This window comes from Anomalospiza imberbis, chromosome 2 (genome assembly GCF_031753505.1).
Source record: "Anomalospiza imberbis isolate Cuckoo-Finch-1a 21T00152 chromosome 2, ASM3175350v1, whole genome shotgun sequence".
Classification (NCBI taxonomy): Eukaryota; Metazoa; Chordata; class Aves; order Passeriformes; family Viduidae; genus Anomalospiza; species Anomalospiza imberbis.
Window position 1 is genome coordinate 35,715,527 of NC_089682.1, and position 16,422 is coordinate 35,731,948.

Sequence of the window (16,422 nt, forward strand, 5' to 3'; positions counted from 1 at the left end):
ATGAAATATCTATTTGGTCTAAGTAGCCAAGGTGGTGAGCTCCCAGAGCTTTTTGGGTTGATTCTGTTGATTTTTGGGTTGATGTGTGTTGGGCTGAGAAACCAGCTCATATTCCTTCCAAGCTGCTCCCCAGCTTTGTTAAAACGTAGGGATTTATATTCACCTTTCTTTCTCCTTCTTAAAGTTTTCTCCAAAATATTTTGGCTAAAAATAAAATGAGAATTATGCCTTCAGTCACCTTTTTGACAGCAGTTTTTAGGTAAGGAAAGATGCAGTTCTGCAGTCTTTAACTTGCATGTTTGTCATTGTAATAACCGGTGTGGCATTGCCAATTCCACAGAGAGCCCAGAGATTTACCTGGAATGGAACAAAGCTGTGAGAGTGGATTCTGGGCTGGAAAAGGTGTGCTGTAGTCATGATAACCTGGATAATTGTCTATGTTAAAGGTAAGAAGATATATATATACATTTTTTTTTCTGAAATTAAGGTGTATGATTGATTTTATAAAATCACAAGTCTCTTGGGTGGATTTCTGGAATTGTCTATATATTTATTGACACCCCTCCCCCATTTTTTTTTCCAGCTGTACTTTCTGGGACCTGCTTCCCATGCAGGGAGGTTTTTTCCTTTCTTCTATCACTCTCTATGCAAAGAAGGATTTCCTGTGTTCTCTTCTCTGAGATATCTTCTGGTTCATTTCTAGTCCATCCTCTGTGCTCTTCAGCTTGCTCTGAGAAAGCCGAGAGCACTCTCAGTGGGATGAGCTCACGGTGGGGAATGCACAAGAAGCAGAAATGAAGTTAGTGTCAAATTCACTCTTGTACAAACTGAAACCAAAATAAGATGTGATGTTTTACTCAACTCTGTGTTATTTTGAAAGCTTGTTTTGTCTGCAGCTTTTTAACACTGCTGTGTCCCTCTCCCCCTTTCCAAGTATTGATGTACTTTGTGAAAGGACTTCTCTCTCAGGCCTTAAAATGTGGTACCAAATGACAAGGGGAAGATGGTTACACCTGTAGCTGTTTCTGTGGTGACTCAGGCTTGTCTGATGAGCACTGCTGATCTCTGCCATGTTTTTCATTCTTGGACACGTGTGTAATGTTTTTGACACAATAGACCAAGTGAAAATTTATCTCCTTGTCACTTTGCAAGAGATCGGATTGTTTATCAGCTCTGAAGGGCTGCAATGGCTGCTGCTGTGGGATCCTTTCAGTCACAGGCAGCCTGATTTTTGGATTCCTCTTGAAATAAACGTGTAAATCACATCTGACGGAACCAGCTGCCTGAAGGGCACCCATAGCAAGCAGTAGAGATGTCCTGCTAGGTGGGGGAAGGGGATGTGGAGGGGCTCAGGGAGCATTGTATGATGCTATGTTTTGGGCTCCTGTGAGCCAGTTTGGACTGCAGATATTTTTAGCACCATTCTTCAGCAGGCAGAACGCTGTACAACTGCACATCAACACCATGCTTCTCCCTCGCTTGGTGTAGCTATGTTTCCACCTCCTGGCAACTTCGAGGAATAGCTGTGGAGAGACTAAGGAGATTTTGTTTTGTTTTGTTTTTGCAAGGTGCTAGAAGATGAAGTAGGAATTTTAAAGAGGCAGTTCTCTTGAGCTCAGGGGGATTTTTAACTCCTTGGCATTCAGTATTCTATGCTGTGTAGAAGCATAGAAGCTGCTTCCAAATATCCTACTTTGCAACAACTGTGAATACGAATCCTTGAGCTGAAGGGTCATAAAAACAAGGTGCTTGCAGAAGGTCTGTGAGTAATAAGACACCAGAGAGACATTTTACATTGAGGGAGGGAGCATCAGTGTATATCCATGGTAACTAGAGACATGAACACACATACTGAAATCCCAGCTCCAAATACCTGTGCATTCTGCCTACTGGGAACATCAGTTGTTATAGAGGCACATTCTGTTACGGAAGACACATAAACAAGACTAGGAATTCTGTGATGTGAGTAGCCTTGAGTAACAAGGAAATGCTAATTTTTTGTCAAAAATGAGTGTTTTAGGTGGCTCAAAGAATCAAAGGAGTTGGCAAAAGCAGGTTTAATATTAAAGTGAACGTGTGAGAAAATGCATTGGCAATGCTCACTCTATTGCTTACTAGATGGTTAAAGCATGGAGAAAAATAATGCTAAAACGTAAAAAATCAATCAATCTAAAACTAAAATCATCCACAAATGATCTACACTGATGCTAGGCAAGGCAAAAGGGGAAAATAATATAGAAAGGAATAAGGAAGGCCCTCCCAATGTTCAGAGAGGTCTACATTGTCAAACTTGGGCCTGGACTTGGCCAGCGGCTTAGGCCTAAACTCAGGTTGTTATTTGGGCAAGAAAAATAAGTTTCCAAAGCTTGTTAGACAGCACTAGCTCCTGGGAACAGTGTTTCAGATAAGCTCAGGAGAAGCTCAGCCCAGATGCAGCTCATCAAGGCCAAGGCTTAATGAGCATTTTAAAATCATAGTGCAGCTCGAGGAGCATGGGGGAGGCATTCTGTGAGTGTCCTTCAGTAGTAAGAAAACACTAATTTTCCCAAATAAAAATCTTTTGCACAAGTTAGTATGACCTCTCTTTGTCCTTGACAATGGTAGAGCCAGAGCTGGGTTTTCTTTCAGGACCTGCTCAGAAATCTATAGTGCCTGTTTCTTGTCCCATGCCAGGGCAATGTCATCTCCCTGTTTCACAGGAAAGAATGACAGTTCTTTATCCATCTCAGAACTGCCTTGTGTAAACAAGCAAAAGACAACTTTGAGTACATTGTGCAATACACCTTTCTAGAGCCTATAAAGAAATATAGACTGTTAGTCCAAAGCTTCCAGATCAAATTTTGTTTTCAGTGAAAATGGATTTTCAAGCTAACTGTCCAGAAATGCATTCAGCCAGCATCCCTCACCCCATATATTCCTTATGCCCTTGTTAACTGCATTAAAACCACTTTGGAGGTTTTGCAGCACACGTACATAACCCTGATGGAGTAGAGGTGCTGGACTCACTGAACCTGGACTTTGAGTGAGGTTGTTTCCTTCATTGTTCAGTTGCAGGTACCCCCTATGTGAAATGCCATCAGTTGTCCATAGGTCTTCTTCTTTTACATGAGGAATTACCTTCTTTGGGGAAGATGATCCTGTTCAAAGAGGTTTGTTGGAAGCCTGTATATTTCAAAGTTGCCTCCAGTTTATCCCTTTGGATGCATTTTAAAAACACTTTTTTTTCCAGAGATTCTTTCATTACAAAAGACATAAACTAGCTCTGACAACAAACTATGTGGAAGCAATGTGCAAAACTCGGGTTTCTAGTGGAGGAGACTTTGCAAAAAAGCCAATTAACTTTTCCTGCTCTATCACAGGGCTGTGACTGCAGCAGCTCCAAGTGTGAGCATAAAGTTGTACCTCTATATAATTATTAAAAAAAATATTCATGTGTATAGCAATACACATAGACATGGCCACAGCACAGACACTTTTAGCAGATTAAGACATGTTATTTCATGTATTTTAAGTGAGCCCTTAGCTGTGCACAGACACAGCCATACGGCTGTAGCCTATGTATGTACATAGCCTATACAGGCCTGAGGGCAGGGGTGACAAAAAGGCTGTGGTCTGTGGCATGAATGCATTCAGCAAAGTCCTTGAGGTGGAGAGCTAGAGGCTTCCTGAGTCTCTGTCTGACACTTCTGCATTCTGTGTGCTAGCTGACTTTTTTTGTATGTTTTTTGCATCTTACTTCCTATTCTCTCATTTGTGTCATAGTGCCGTGCCTCAACTTTTCACACAGTGCCTTTGGACATTGAATCAGGAGACAATGATGTGCATGTTCTCCCAGCCTGGAGAAGCTCTGCCACTCTGTCCTCAGGAGCTTCCCCTCTGGGCTGTACTTTAAGTCACTGTGGGAAGATGAGAAAATGAAGGTCTTTTATCAGCAATGCCCACAGTCCCGTGACAGCATTAACATCTGTGGGTGATTACCTGAATTTATACTGTACTTTTCACCGGCAGACCACTGGACTACAAAATATGGTGGAAGTTTGCTTAGCAGAAACCTGAATAAGGACATGTTGTAGGACTCCTCCCAGCTGCTCCACTCTCCTGCATCATCCTGCCTCAAATGGAGCTTAAAATCTGCCAGAAGTGCTGGTAACCAGAAAAGAAATGATGTGAGAAGTTTTGCTGGAAACCACAAGGGAAAGTTTTCTACACCGCCGACACAGAGCTAACTGGCTTATGTGAAAGGGAGTCTATGACAGCAAAGAAACCTATGTGGTGAGGAAGGAAAAAGGACAAGAGTTCCCTTTGGTGTATTACACCACACCAAAAGAGTGTAGGCAATGATAAATGGTATCCTGACCCTGGTGTCATGACTTTACTTGGTATTTGAGAGGTGGGATGTGTCGTTTTTCCCAATATAGATGTGGGTTTCTATTTTAGGTACATTTTGTTACACAACCAATTTTTTCCATTTGTAAAAAAACCCACAGAAAGGGAAATGAAAGAAAACTATTCCTCCTTTGCCATACAATAGCAGTATGTATTTCATATTTGTATGTGTTGATCTATAAACACAGGGGACAATTTTTTCCCTTCCTTAAATATATAAACACAGGGGACAATTTTTTCCCTTCCTTAAATATATAAAATACATATCTATGCAATGACTCCAATGAGGGTGGAGGATGCACCTCCTTGAGGCTGGAGAAGCTGTCTCCCAGCTGATGGGGGTTCCTGGGGCTTCTTGCAGGATCTTCACAGCTGTCCATGGAATGGGGAAGCTGTAGATTTCAGAGAAAATTATGTTCCCTGAAGTGTGAAGGAGAAGGAGCAGTGAAGAGCCGAAGGAGAGAGGTCAGGTAAATCCCTGCTTAGCACTGCCTAAACCACGGTTAGTGATGCTACAGGTAGGACTGACTGACAGGTGAGGAGGGACTACCAGGGCTTTTATTTCTGCTGTACACCAGGTCTTCTGCTATTTCTGTCCTTTTTAAAGCAGGAATTACTTGAGGTTTGTAGCTTCTTTATGTGCAGTTCGGGATGTGTGGTGCAATTCCATTGTGTTTGGCTGTGGAGTGGGAGGCCAGTACCTCTGACTGAAAGATGGGGAGGAAACCTTCATCAGGGGAGCCTGAGATATGTCCTGATGTTTACTAAAGGAGTTAAACATCAAGCTATGAAACATCCATCTCTGTTCATCTCTGAATACTCGTATGGAAGACTTTTCCTCTGGTTAGCCACAGCCCTGAAAGTAGTAATTACACTTGTGGGTTGCTAATTCCCAGTTTTTTTTTTCTGGGAAATCAGCAGCAAAAAGCAGTAGGCCCACAAGGGGCTGGAGTTAAAGCAGTTAAGGTCATGAACATATGTGCAGTAGGTAGATTTGTCTGCTGCAGTTTTGGGATTGAGTGAGAAGCTCCTGTGGTTAATGACCTACAGTTAAAAAAGAAATACATTTCCTTGATCTCTGCAAATTGTGTTATAACTGCCTCTGGATATTTTAACATGGAAGTGTCATGTTTTACAGGCTTCATTATCAGCGGGGCTTTTCCCCTTCTGTTTGCTGACATTGGTGAGAGCCACAGATGGTTTATACCTGGGAAAGTCAAGGTGTTAGGTACAAGAATTGGGTTTTTTTCCACATAAAATGGAAAATGTAAAGCAAATGTCTTCTTCCTTTCTGGAAGGAAAAGAATGAGCTACTACAGGTGGTGTTGTTCTCATTCTTTCTTTGCTCCTACTGCCCCTTCCCAACACTGGATTACTCCCTGAGGGACTGGCTGCAAGGCAGCTACAGGTGTGAGGAATATGCCTTGGCTTGTGCAATAACTTCATGGGACTAAACTATTTTCCAGATGAGCTAGTGATAAAAAGGTGATATCTGAGAAGAGGGGAGATGCCCAAATGCTTTCTGGAATTACAGCTACTATTTATGACAAACTTTTTTCCCCTGGGGAAAAATCCACACTTTGTAATGTTGGTATTACTCTAAATACTGGTATCTTGATGAATTCAATAGATGGCACAAATCTCTGCCTTGCTGTGGAGGAAATTTCAAAACTATTTGCCTTTAGGTATATATTTACCTAAACACTGTAATTTTACAGTTGTTTTGTATAAACTTGCTTGTGATTGTTTTGAGAGCTCATTCTATTAGGATAATTCTCTCTTTCAGAAATTCTCTCTCATCCACCCTCTATTTCCCATTTTGCAGACAAAGCATTGTAGTTTGGAACAGAATTAAAATAGCTCACAAACTGGACGGGCCAAATTTCAAATCATCTGTGGCTTCAACTGATGCCAGCAACTGTAAGACAAACAGGGAGTCTGAGAAGAAAATGCACTATGGCGGTTCTGATCTATCAGTCCCTGACAGAGCTAACAGTCTTCTGCTGTGCTAGTAGAGGAATTCAGAGATCAGTTTTCAGGGCCAGGATGTCTTTAAGAGAATAAAAATACCAGGAGGCTCTAAAGTCGAAGCCGAGGTCCATTACCCAGCAGTGTTGTCAGGGGCCAGCCGCAGATGGCTCAGGAAGATGCCTAAGAACAGAGAAAGAACACAGAGTCTCCTCTCCCCCCAGAGCTTTCCAGTTTCAGCTTTGGGAATATCTACCTGCTGCCCCTTTTGATATGTTTTGTCTTCCACAGAGGGCATTCAAATCTTGCTGTATTTTTTTGCTTTATTTTCAGTGGAGGGACTTGAGGAATTCCCAGCAGAGGCCCATTGGTAGGAAGAAATGGGAGCAGAAGTGCCTGACCTGGGGATGTTGAAAATACAGCATAACCAGCATCTCTCACTTCAGAAAAACTGCAGGCTTTTGAGTTGGGTGCTGTGTGGTCTTGGTGCATAGAAGATGCTGCTGCTGCTCTGACTGTCAAAATTGTGGGTTTGGATTTTAAATAACGTAGCCTTGATTTGCAGAGCAAATCCTTATCCTTATAAGAGGAAGCAAGAGAGTTGATACAGATGTGTGCTACTGCTTCCTCTTCTTGCCATCCCTTCCAACCCTTCCTTTCCCAAAGACATACATCTTACATAGAACAGAGACCCTGCTAAGGCAGGGTCTTTTGTACTCTTTAAAATGTGCTTTCACTTCAAAACAGAACCATATTTTGCTGAGTTAAACATGGGAATGGCTCTGTTACATTCTGGTTATCCTTTAAAAAGTTGTGGTGACAACTGATGCACTGATGGATACCTGACCTTTTCCTTTTTCAGGTTGTGTTAGCAAATATTTAAATCACGTTGGACATTGCATGTATTTGCCTGATTTTAAGCTGGTGCTTTGCATAGCTCAAGGCTTGTGGCTGGTGTGTGATGTGTAACAACAGACAGCTAAGGTTGTGACTGGTTCGTCATGTCACAAAGCAGATTGTTTCTCTCAATTTAACTCTGCCACATCCTCTTCAGGGCATCTCTTTCAAGGGGGGAGGTGGGTGGAGGCTTTATCTGTCTATAAGAAAAATCAGCTGCATGTTAAGGTCTCAGAAGCATCAACAAAAAGAAACTAATGAACCATACAGCTGAATGCAGGGATGGAATCTCCTAAACTGAGATAATTCTCACTTTGCAGTTCTAACTGGGCCCTTGGTGGGGACGGAGAGGGAGGGGCACTCCAGCTACATCCCTGCAGTTCCCTGGTGAGCAGGAGCTGCCTTGGAATCAGCCCTCAAGACTGGGAGACCCGTGGGAGCGGCTGCGAGTGCTGAAGTCTCCCTGCTCACCCCAGAAGGAGAATCGGAACACCAGAGCACGCTGGAGCTGCTGCTGCTCTCCTCCCAGGCTCCAGGATGAGGAGGGCTCCCCTCAAGCCTGTAAAGTGAGTGGATCTCCCCCAGCCTCAGCTCTCCTTGGGATGAATCTGAGTGGGAAGCGCAGCACACGTATCGCACGGTCTTGTGCCAGCCACTGCCACCGAGGCTGAGTAAAAAATTTAATTTATTTTAATGCAGCTGTTGAGGCATTTTAATTCCATCAAAGGCAATAACACAAGGCGAGCCACCAAGTATTCATTTGCTACTTTTAAATGGGTTTGATTAATCTCTGCTTGGTTGTTCCTTTTTGGACTTTGAGAGCTCCTTCTCGCTCAGAGGCACAACTGTTCAAGGGTTGTGAATTTTAAAAATTGCAGATTAAATTCTACGTTTCACACATGAATATTTAAACAGAGTCATATATCCTCTTCTTTCTGTAAGGTCCCATTTTTAATTATTAATGCCTGTTCTTTTGAGCAAATAAACGGCATATATGAGATTTGTATGCATTTAAAAAAAAGATACTTCTCTGGGACAAGTTCCAATATGACAATATTCTGTTATGAATATTTATGGACCCATCAAAATTGGTGAGTACTGAATTTGCTGAAAGAAATTGCAGAAGGTTTGTTGTTGTTTCTTTTACTTTCCTTTTGAAAGGACTGAGAAAATCTTTACAAACTGGGTCAAGTTCAGTACATAAGTCTGGTCAAAATGTATCTTTTAAATTTTTTTTGGTTAAAAAAAATCAGCTTTTAAAGTTTCAGACTTTTTTGATTGAAAGCAACTTTTGTATGCATAATATATCCAAATTGCAAAGGAAAAAAAAATCCCAAATCTTCTGACAGCACTGAATAAAATGAAACAAACAAAAATATTTCCTTTTATGGCAGAAATTTTATGTGAATCAAAATGAAATTTGAGGTGTTTTTAATGTAAGAATTACCTTGCTTGTTACACATTAGCAGCAGAACATAGATCAAACTGGTTGTATTGGCATTTTTGCTAGGTGGTAATGAAAGCTTTTCATCCAGATGCATCACAGTTCTTTGTTAGAGTTGTGAGAAAAACAATTCCTTGAGGAATACAATTCTATAGAGGGTGCTGAGGTGCTGGAACAGGTTGCCCAGAAAAGCTGTGGATGCCCCATCCCTGGAAGTGTTCAGGGTCAGGTTGGATTGGGCTCTGAGCAACCTGGTCTGGTGGAAGTGCCCATGGCAGTGGGTTGGAACTGGAAGATCTTTAAGGTCCCTGCCAACCCAAACCATTGATTGTGATTCAGTGACTTGAACATGCACTTGTATCACCCTGTGTTAAGGAAAACACCATCTCTCGCATCTCTTGCTCACGCCTGTGGCAGCGTTTGTTCTTCTTGTGCCACACTTGTGGCAGTGTTGTGACTTCTGTCCTCTACACCAGGCAGCCTCTCGTGGTTTGTTTCACATTTAAAGTGAAATCTTTAATGCTGCATAATTGAAGGCCGTTACTTTAATGGCAGCTGGTACCAGATGAGGATTCAGGTCTCTGGGTGCAGAGTGAGCCCTGGGTGCCTTTCCCTCTCCTCCCAGCACATGCTGGGAAACTTGGTTGTTTTTGAATAAAGGTGTGAACAGTGCATGATCTAAACAACCCTCAAGGAAAGTCCTGTTGCTACAAATATGACACTTCTGAATCAGCCATTGCACAGAGGTGTTTTTTTGTCCGCTGCATCTTGGATTTTGACTTGGGAATGAAAACATAGTGTCAGTATTTCCCATGGGATGGGAGCACAATTTTCCAATCATCTCTAGCTGTGGGTGCCTGATTCAGAAAGTAGATTATTAAAGAGATAGAAATGGCAGCATTTATAGGACATGGTTTGTTAAAAGGTTTAGATAGTTGTAGAATAGCAGGAGTTACTATGCCTCTTTAGTTCACCCTGCCTATGAAAGCAAGAAACAAACTCATATGGTTTTGATCCCTTGCAATAGGAGGGCTGCTCTTTTTTGTTCTGCTCCAAAAGGGGAGTTACTCTTCAAGAAATTAAAGGCATGCAAAGGCTAGGAATAATTTCTTTGCCAAATAGTTGATGAAGTCTAGATCCTGAGTGGTACAAGAGATCCAGGATTTTAAAAAAACTGCTTGCAAACAGTAGCTTGTTTGGTTTTGTTTTGTTTTGTTTGGATTGCTGGGGGGTTTTTTTGTCTTTATTTTCTTTTTCTTTCTTTTTTTTTTTTTTTTTTTATTTTCAACCCTGGTTTTGCCTTTCTTTCTTCAGTATAAGAATGGCACTTGACATGGGGTCTTGTTTAGAACTCCTGCTTTCAAAGGAAACAGGGGTTTTACTACATGTTCTCTTTGAAGGGATGAGCACAACCCTTTGTGATTATATGCCATTTTCTTTGCCTTCATTTTCTGCAGGGCTGATTCCTTCTGCTGAAGATGGCTCATAAAGGGGCAGTTCTGGCTGTGCTCCTTTTCTTGCCAATCAATCTGCTTGAAGGAAAGTGAGAAAGATGCAAAACTACATGTAGCACTGTTTGGTACTCTGCATTTCCAACTTGCCAGGACATTGAAACTTCATAGTACACCAGAGCAAATTTTGCCTATTGTTTAGTAAGAATGGAAAGAGTAATGTCACCTCGGCTGGCAGAATAATTGAGTGCCTTGCAGAGTGGCACAGAATGATAAATCTGATAGGAATCCAAAACTGGTCATCTAAAGACACATCTGTTCAGCTGGGACAAAGGCAGGAGAGCTATGATTTCTGGAATAAAAGGGATCCACATATGTCTCTTACTAAACTTCTGCTCCAGGTGATGTTGATATTAACTGTGCCACAGATGTGTGTTCCACAGCTATTCCAGGTTTTACTGACACTTGAAGCAAGGCACCTAATTCAGGAACACAATAAATTTTTAAAAGTAGCTTCCTTTCCCTTAAGAGTGAGTTTTGCCTGCCCCATCAAATTTTCAAAGCCTATATTAAAGTGATAGAAATTTGTTACCCAAAATAAAGGTGGAGGACTTGCAGCATCACTGTCCACAGCAAAAAGGCACCATCTCCATTGCACTTCCAAACTTCAGGAAGGTGGATCTGGAAGTTGAATACCAATATGTGCCCCAAGGCTGCCATTACAGTCAGGAAGAATATTTTTAAAAGTGCTGAAGCCAAGAGTTTCCTGTGCTTTTACAATGACTGTAGCATCTTTTTAATGTCTTTTTTTTTCATCTTATGCAGCTCGCAACAGGGTGAGTGTAGAGGCTGGCCATGAAGCTGTGCTGAGTTGCCCCAACATCTCCAAGGTGACTTTGCTGCTGGTGACATGGAAGAGGAATTGCAGAGGTTGCTACTGCTTGTCCTATAGAAGGGATCAGAATGAGACAAGCAGGCTGAACTGCAGTGAGAGGATCACGTGGAAATATTCACCTGTCAATGACCCTGCACTTCGTATTTACCCTGTGAACCTTGGGGACGAGGGAATTTACACCTGTGAAATTGCCAACAGTGAAAGGAATTTTCATTTTTTCTCTTCTCTGACTGTGATAGGTAAGACTGCATCACTAAAATAAAAATTAAATTAGTCTATTTACTACATAGGCAAGAACAAAAGAATATTCAGAAGCATAATGAATACAAAAACACAGGAAAACTTTGTGTTTTGCCTATATTAGTTAAATCATCTCAATATAACTGAAAATTATACGAAATTAATTTTTAACTCTATGATTGCGATTACTCATTTTAGTTGCTTGATTTTTTTTTGGTTGAGTTGTTGTTGTTGTTGTTGTTGTTGTTCCCTTCAGAATTGTGCCTTTCTGATAAACGTTTGGTGTTGTGCAAGCCTTTCCCTGTTTTGCCAAATGCAGAATAAGTTGTTGGACTTCAAGCAGAACAGTTTTGCCCAATGCCTCTTTTATTTCCCTGCTATCAGATTTTTGATTCTATATATCCAAACTCCTAAATATTGTACCTGAAGCTTCAGAAATCTGCCTTTTCATCAGTCAAGTATAAAATCTCTATTGAATCCACCCCTCTCTGTCATACCATCTCCTGTTAATCTGTCATCACCTTTTGGCAAAAAGGAGGAAGCAGTACTTCAGATGCAGCCAGCTAGTTTTTGAGGTGTCCACCTTGGACTTTTTGATGTTTTTTTTTTTTTTTTCCTTTAAGATGTGCTAATATTTCAAATTATTTAAAAATCTCACTAATTGGTCATGCAATTTAAAAAATACCACCTGTTTGTCAGTTTCTCAGTTAGTGATTTTATACTAAAAAATGAAATAGAAGTATAAAATATGAATAGAAATAATGGTTGTGCCTTTTTAAAATTTCTTCTGCAGTCCCTCCTACGGTGACTCTGACCCATGACAAGAGCAGGGTGGCTGTCTGCCAGGCATCTGCAGGAAAGCCAGCTGCTGACATCTCCTGGATCCCTGCAAGCAATCACAGCTCTGAGGAAGAATTCCATCACCCCAATGGGACAGTGACCAGAGTGAGCTACTTTGGCTGAGCCAACAGCTCATTTCCCTCTGTCACCTGCCTGGTCACCCATGCAGCCACGAACCGGACTCTGGTCATGGACCTGAAATGTAAATAATGTTATTTTGTGATTGCTTTTCATCATGTCTTGGGCTCCTTTCTGCTGTTCTGTGCAGTTGTTCCCACTAAATGCCAGGGTCCTGGAACTAGGTTAACATGGTTATAAGGCAAAGTCCTAGTGCATGTTGAGGAATAAATTAATAACTTTGAAACCAAATGCTTTGTGGCACTGTATAGAGAAGCTTTTGGCATGTTTTTCTTTCAATTCCTGTTCTGTTTTACAAGAATTCTTTATTCTGCTTTCAGTGGGTTCACCTTGGCTGGCTGCCAGGTGCCCTCCAAGCTGCTCTATTGCTCCCTCCTCTTCAACAAGACAGGGAGAAAAATACAATGGCCAGCTCGTGGGTCAAGGTGAAGACAGGGAGACATCATTCACCAATTACTGTTACAGGCAAAAGGGACTTGAGAGAAAGTAATTTCTTGCCACTCAAATCAGAGTAGGATAGCAAGAAACAAGAAAGAATCTAAAAGCACCTTCCCCACAACATTTTGTCCAGTTTTTCCACAGTAGTGATGGCCTGGAGGAAATTTCCTTGAAGCATGTCAGTCTGTGACTTGCAAAGGTAGTAAAGGCTAAAATTCAGCCTCTCTGGCTGTGCTGGACCTGTGGGAAGTCTATCACAGTAGGATTTGTAAGAACAGGTAAAGAAGTGCTCGTATCACCAAAGTATCTCTACTAGTAAAGGCATGAAGAACAGAAATCAGCATAAACCAGTCATTAATAACAGCCTTTCGCAGGGATGGCTGCTCAGTTGTTTGGGGCTAGTAGTACTTGAAGAAAATGAGACTGTAAAGGCAGACGAGTTGAAAATGAAAATGTGTTTGTACACACAAATGACTGGGATGTGAGGCAGCTTCTTATTGCTGGTTGGCATCCAGACATCTCATCTTTCTGCTTTGTTTGGAAGCAGAGGATTAGCTTTTTCTTCCAGATAAGGTAGGCAGTTATGTCACAAATTCATGGATACTGACATCTAGCTCTGTAACTTGCTTTCTTTTCTCATTGCTCAGACACCTCTGTCCTTCAAACCAGAACAACCTCCTGTAGGCTTCTCTACATCCTGACAGGAGCATCTGCAGGTGTCGTTGCTGTCACTGGTGTGACTTTATGCTTGATTTTCAGGCACAGAGGTGAGTCCTTTGAATCTGAAATATATTACAATCCCATTGCTGACTATGTGCAGATACAAGGATGTGCACTTTATTGCTGAGACTGAGGTGGGAGGCAAGGGTTGAGGAAAATGTTCATATAGGCACTGTTCTGGAGAAGTCATAATGAAATAAGGGGTATCAATTTAAAATAAGTCCGGAGTTTTGAAAGAGCCATAGGTATTGTGGTATTAATGTGTTACAGACATGTCAGATTCATTCAGGATGAAAAGGGTTCTTTCTGAGAATAGGGAAGGCTCTAAGGTTTTTAGAATTATTTTGTTTGTTCTGCATTTACTGGCATGAAATTCTGTACTTAAGAATGACAATTTATAAACTAATGACTAAACACAGATGATCTCTTTCCATGAGCAGTGATAAGTTTTCATTTGAGCAAGTGTAAGAATAGGCCAATGTACAAGATAGTTTTATATCTTTCAGATAATTGTGCATTGGGTATATTAGATAGCTGATTTGTTTAATTTCTCATACTAAATGCAAAACACAGCTACTTAGAAGAAAATGAACTCTATTCCAGTAGAAACCAGGGCACCCAGCATGACCAGAAGTTTCAATGAAGGGAAAAATAAAACAAGGGCAGGATGTAAAAAAATAAGATATGAGGGGAACTGTTTTGAAGAAAGTCTTTCAAGAGCTGGGGGCAGCTAGAGGAGAACCCCAGCTATAACAGCTGTGTACCCTGCGCCATCAAACCATTCTAACTCCCTGACATCCTACTTTCAGCTTGCTGGTTATGTAAACGAGCACAGGGCCCAGCAGAACACTTTACAGTAAGTGGGCTTTGTGTGTGTCTGTACTTTGCAGGTTTTGGTGTATTCTTCACTAAAACTTGTAATTTCTTTGCAATGTGTCAACTCTGACAAAACTCCCATATACCTCTTTGAGCACTTGGAGGGGGGAATGAGGAACACATCATCTGTGAGAATGTTGTTTGGATGGCCCTATCTTGTATATATTCATGTATAATCAGAGTATCTGAGCAATTGTTTAAGCACTGGATAGAGAGTGGTGTGGTGCATTTCCTGTCTAGAAGTCACATTTACCATGCTGAATTTTAACTCTCCCAAAACTTAATACATTTCTGCTTCACAGAGAAGACTTTACTCAGATGTTTTATTTAAGAATGTGTATTCTTAATGGTAGAAGCCTGCCTGATTTAAGATTGGATGGAATCAGACATGGTTTTTACAATGAGGGAAAAAGGCCCACTTTGTTTCGCTGTATTGGAGACAAACACAGCTATGAAATTTTTATTTTTATGTGGCAGTTCATATACTTGTAAGCCAGGAAACACCAGGGATAAATCTGCAACCACAACTTTTACTCACTCTCTAATTCCAGTGTGTTGTGATATATATTTAACAAAATAAAAATGTGCTGCTTTTCCTTAGGGCTTCTGCCTCACTTAATGCACATGGAAAGACCAATTATTTCCTATTTTGTTTTCTCCTCATGATTTAATTAAGGTTCGTGTGCCTTGTTTGTTGCAAACCAGTCAGAGTGCTCTGAAGTTAGAATGATTAATTTACTGGTGTGCTCTTGTGGGACATTCAGGACAATTTCATTGATGAGAGGGGGAGTTGCAGAGATCAAAAGCTTCCAATGATTTTAGGTGCCTAAATTGGATTGTTTGTGGTCTGTCTGTTTTGTTTTTGTTTTGTTTTGGTACTTTGTTTTCAGAGAAGCTAGCATTGTTCATTTTCATCTATTTTGCTGTAGATAACATTTCGAAATTTGCTTTTGAAAAGACAATATTAAGAAAAAAATTTCAAAGGCTGTCCTGTTGAGGCTTTGTGAAGGCTGTTCTTGCATGTGTCTGCCAGTTCATGTTTCACCCTCTGTGCTCTACCCTTTTGCACAGAGAGCTCAGAGAAATCACATTTATTTTTCAAAAGTAATGTTAATCTACCAGGTCTCTTCTGCTCTTTGCTTTTAGTTTGGGATCTGTGGGAATGACAATCCCACAAAATTCTACAATGTAATACATAGGTACACGTTTTTCTTCCTGTTGCAGACCAGAGCCTGGGAGTTCCACCTTTACATGCGAGAAGAGCAGCAGTCAAGCCTCCTGACTTTCCAGAGACCATTTATGTGAATTACAGCCCAAGATCTATTTATGTATGCTTAGAGGAGAGTAGGCACAAATAGCCAGCTCAGCTACTAATGATACTCAGCTACTCAAACTGGTACTTCAACTCTTAAGCCTCAGACCTTACTCAAAAGACAAAAACCTTTGTCCTTCCTGACCTGACGATGGTGGGGCAGAAAGGCCTGTTTTAGTAAGTTTTTTTCTCTTTCTCTAAATATTAATACAGCTCTAGAGAAAGTTGGAACTTTTAAAGATTGAATTAGGGAAATACCTTAATTTTGCTTGGAAATGGACTCTGATGTATGTGCCACCCTTCCTCAAAACAATAATGAACATATTTCTGTGCTAGAGTAAAAGACTGCTGGTGAAAATATAGCACTTTTCTTTCCATTTTGACAACTGGATTCTCTTTAAAGTTCTGTGTTGGAAACCAGAAAATGACACGGGGTCAAAACCAAGAAGGTCAAAGCAATACATCTAACAGAAATGCAGAAAGAAGGCAGTTTTAGGTTTTTTGGTTTTTTTGTTTTCTGGTTGCACATGACCTATGATGATCTAGTATTTGATATCTTTGTTTATTTTTGAATTTTTAACATATTTCTTTTTCAGTTAATCTGTTTGCATTGATAATTGATGGAAAATCAAACCAATTTGACATTGTACTGGATATGGAAATAAGAAATAGCAATGGACAATTTTGGACACTCTTTAACGTAAATGTACAAATATGCAAATATTTACCTGAATGATTTCTGTGGTTATTTGGGGAATTGTTTGTTGAACAGTTTCTGAGAAGCTGAGATCACATCATGGTTTTACTGAGAACAGAA

General features: G+C 40.8%; 1 pseudogene; it reads left to right on the forward strand.

Moving 5' to 3' along the window:
• Positions 1 to 16: 16 nt before the first annotated feature.
• On the forward strand, positions 17 to 16,116 carry LOC137468683 (cell surface glycoprotein CD200 receptor 1-B-like; annotated as a pseudogene).
• Positions 16,117 to 16,422: the final 306 nt, after the last annotated feature.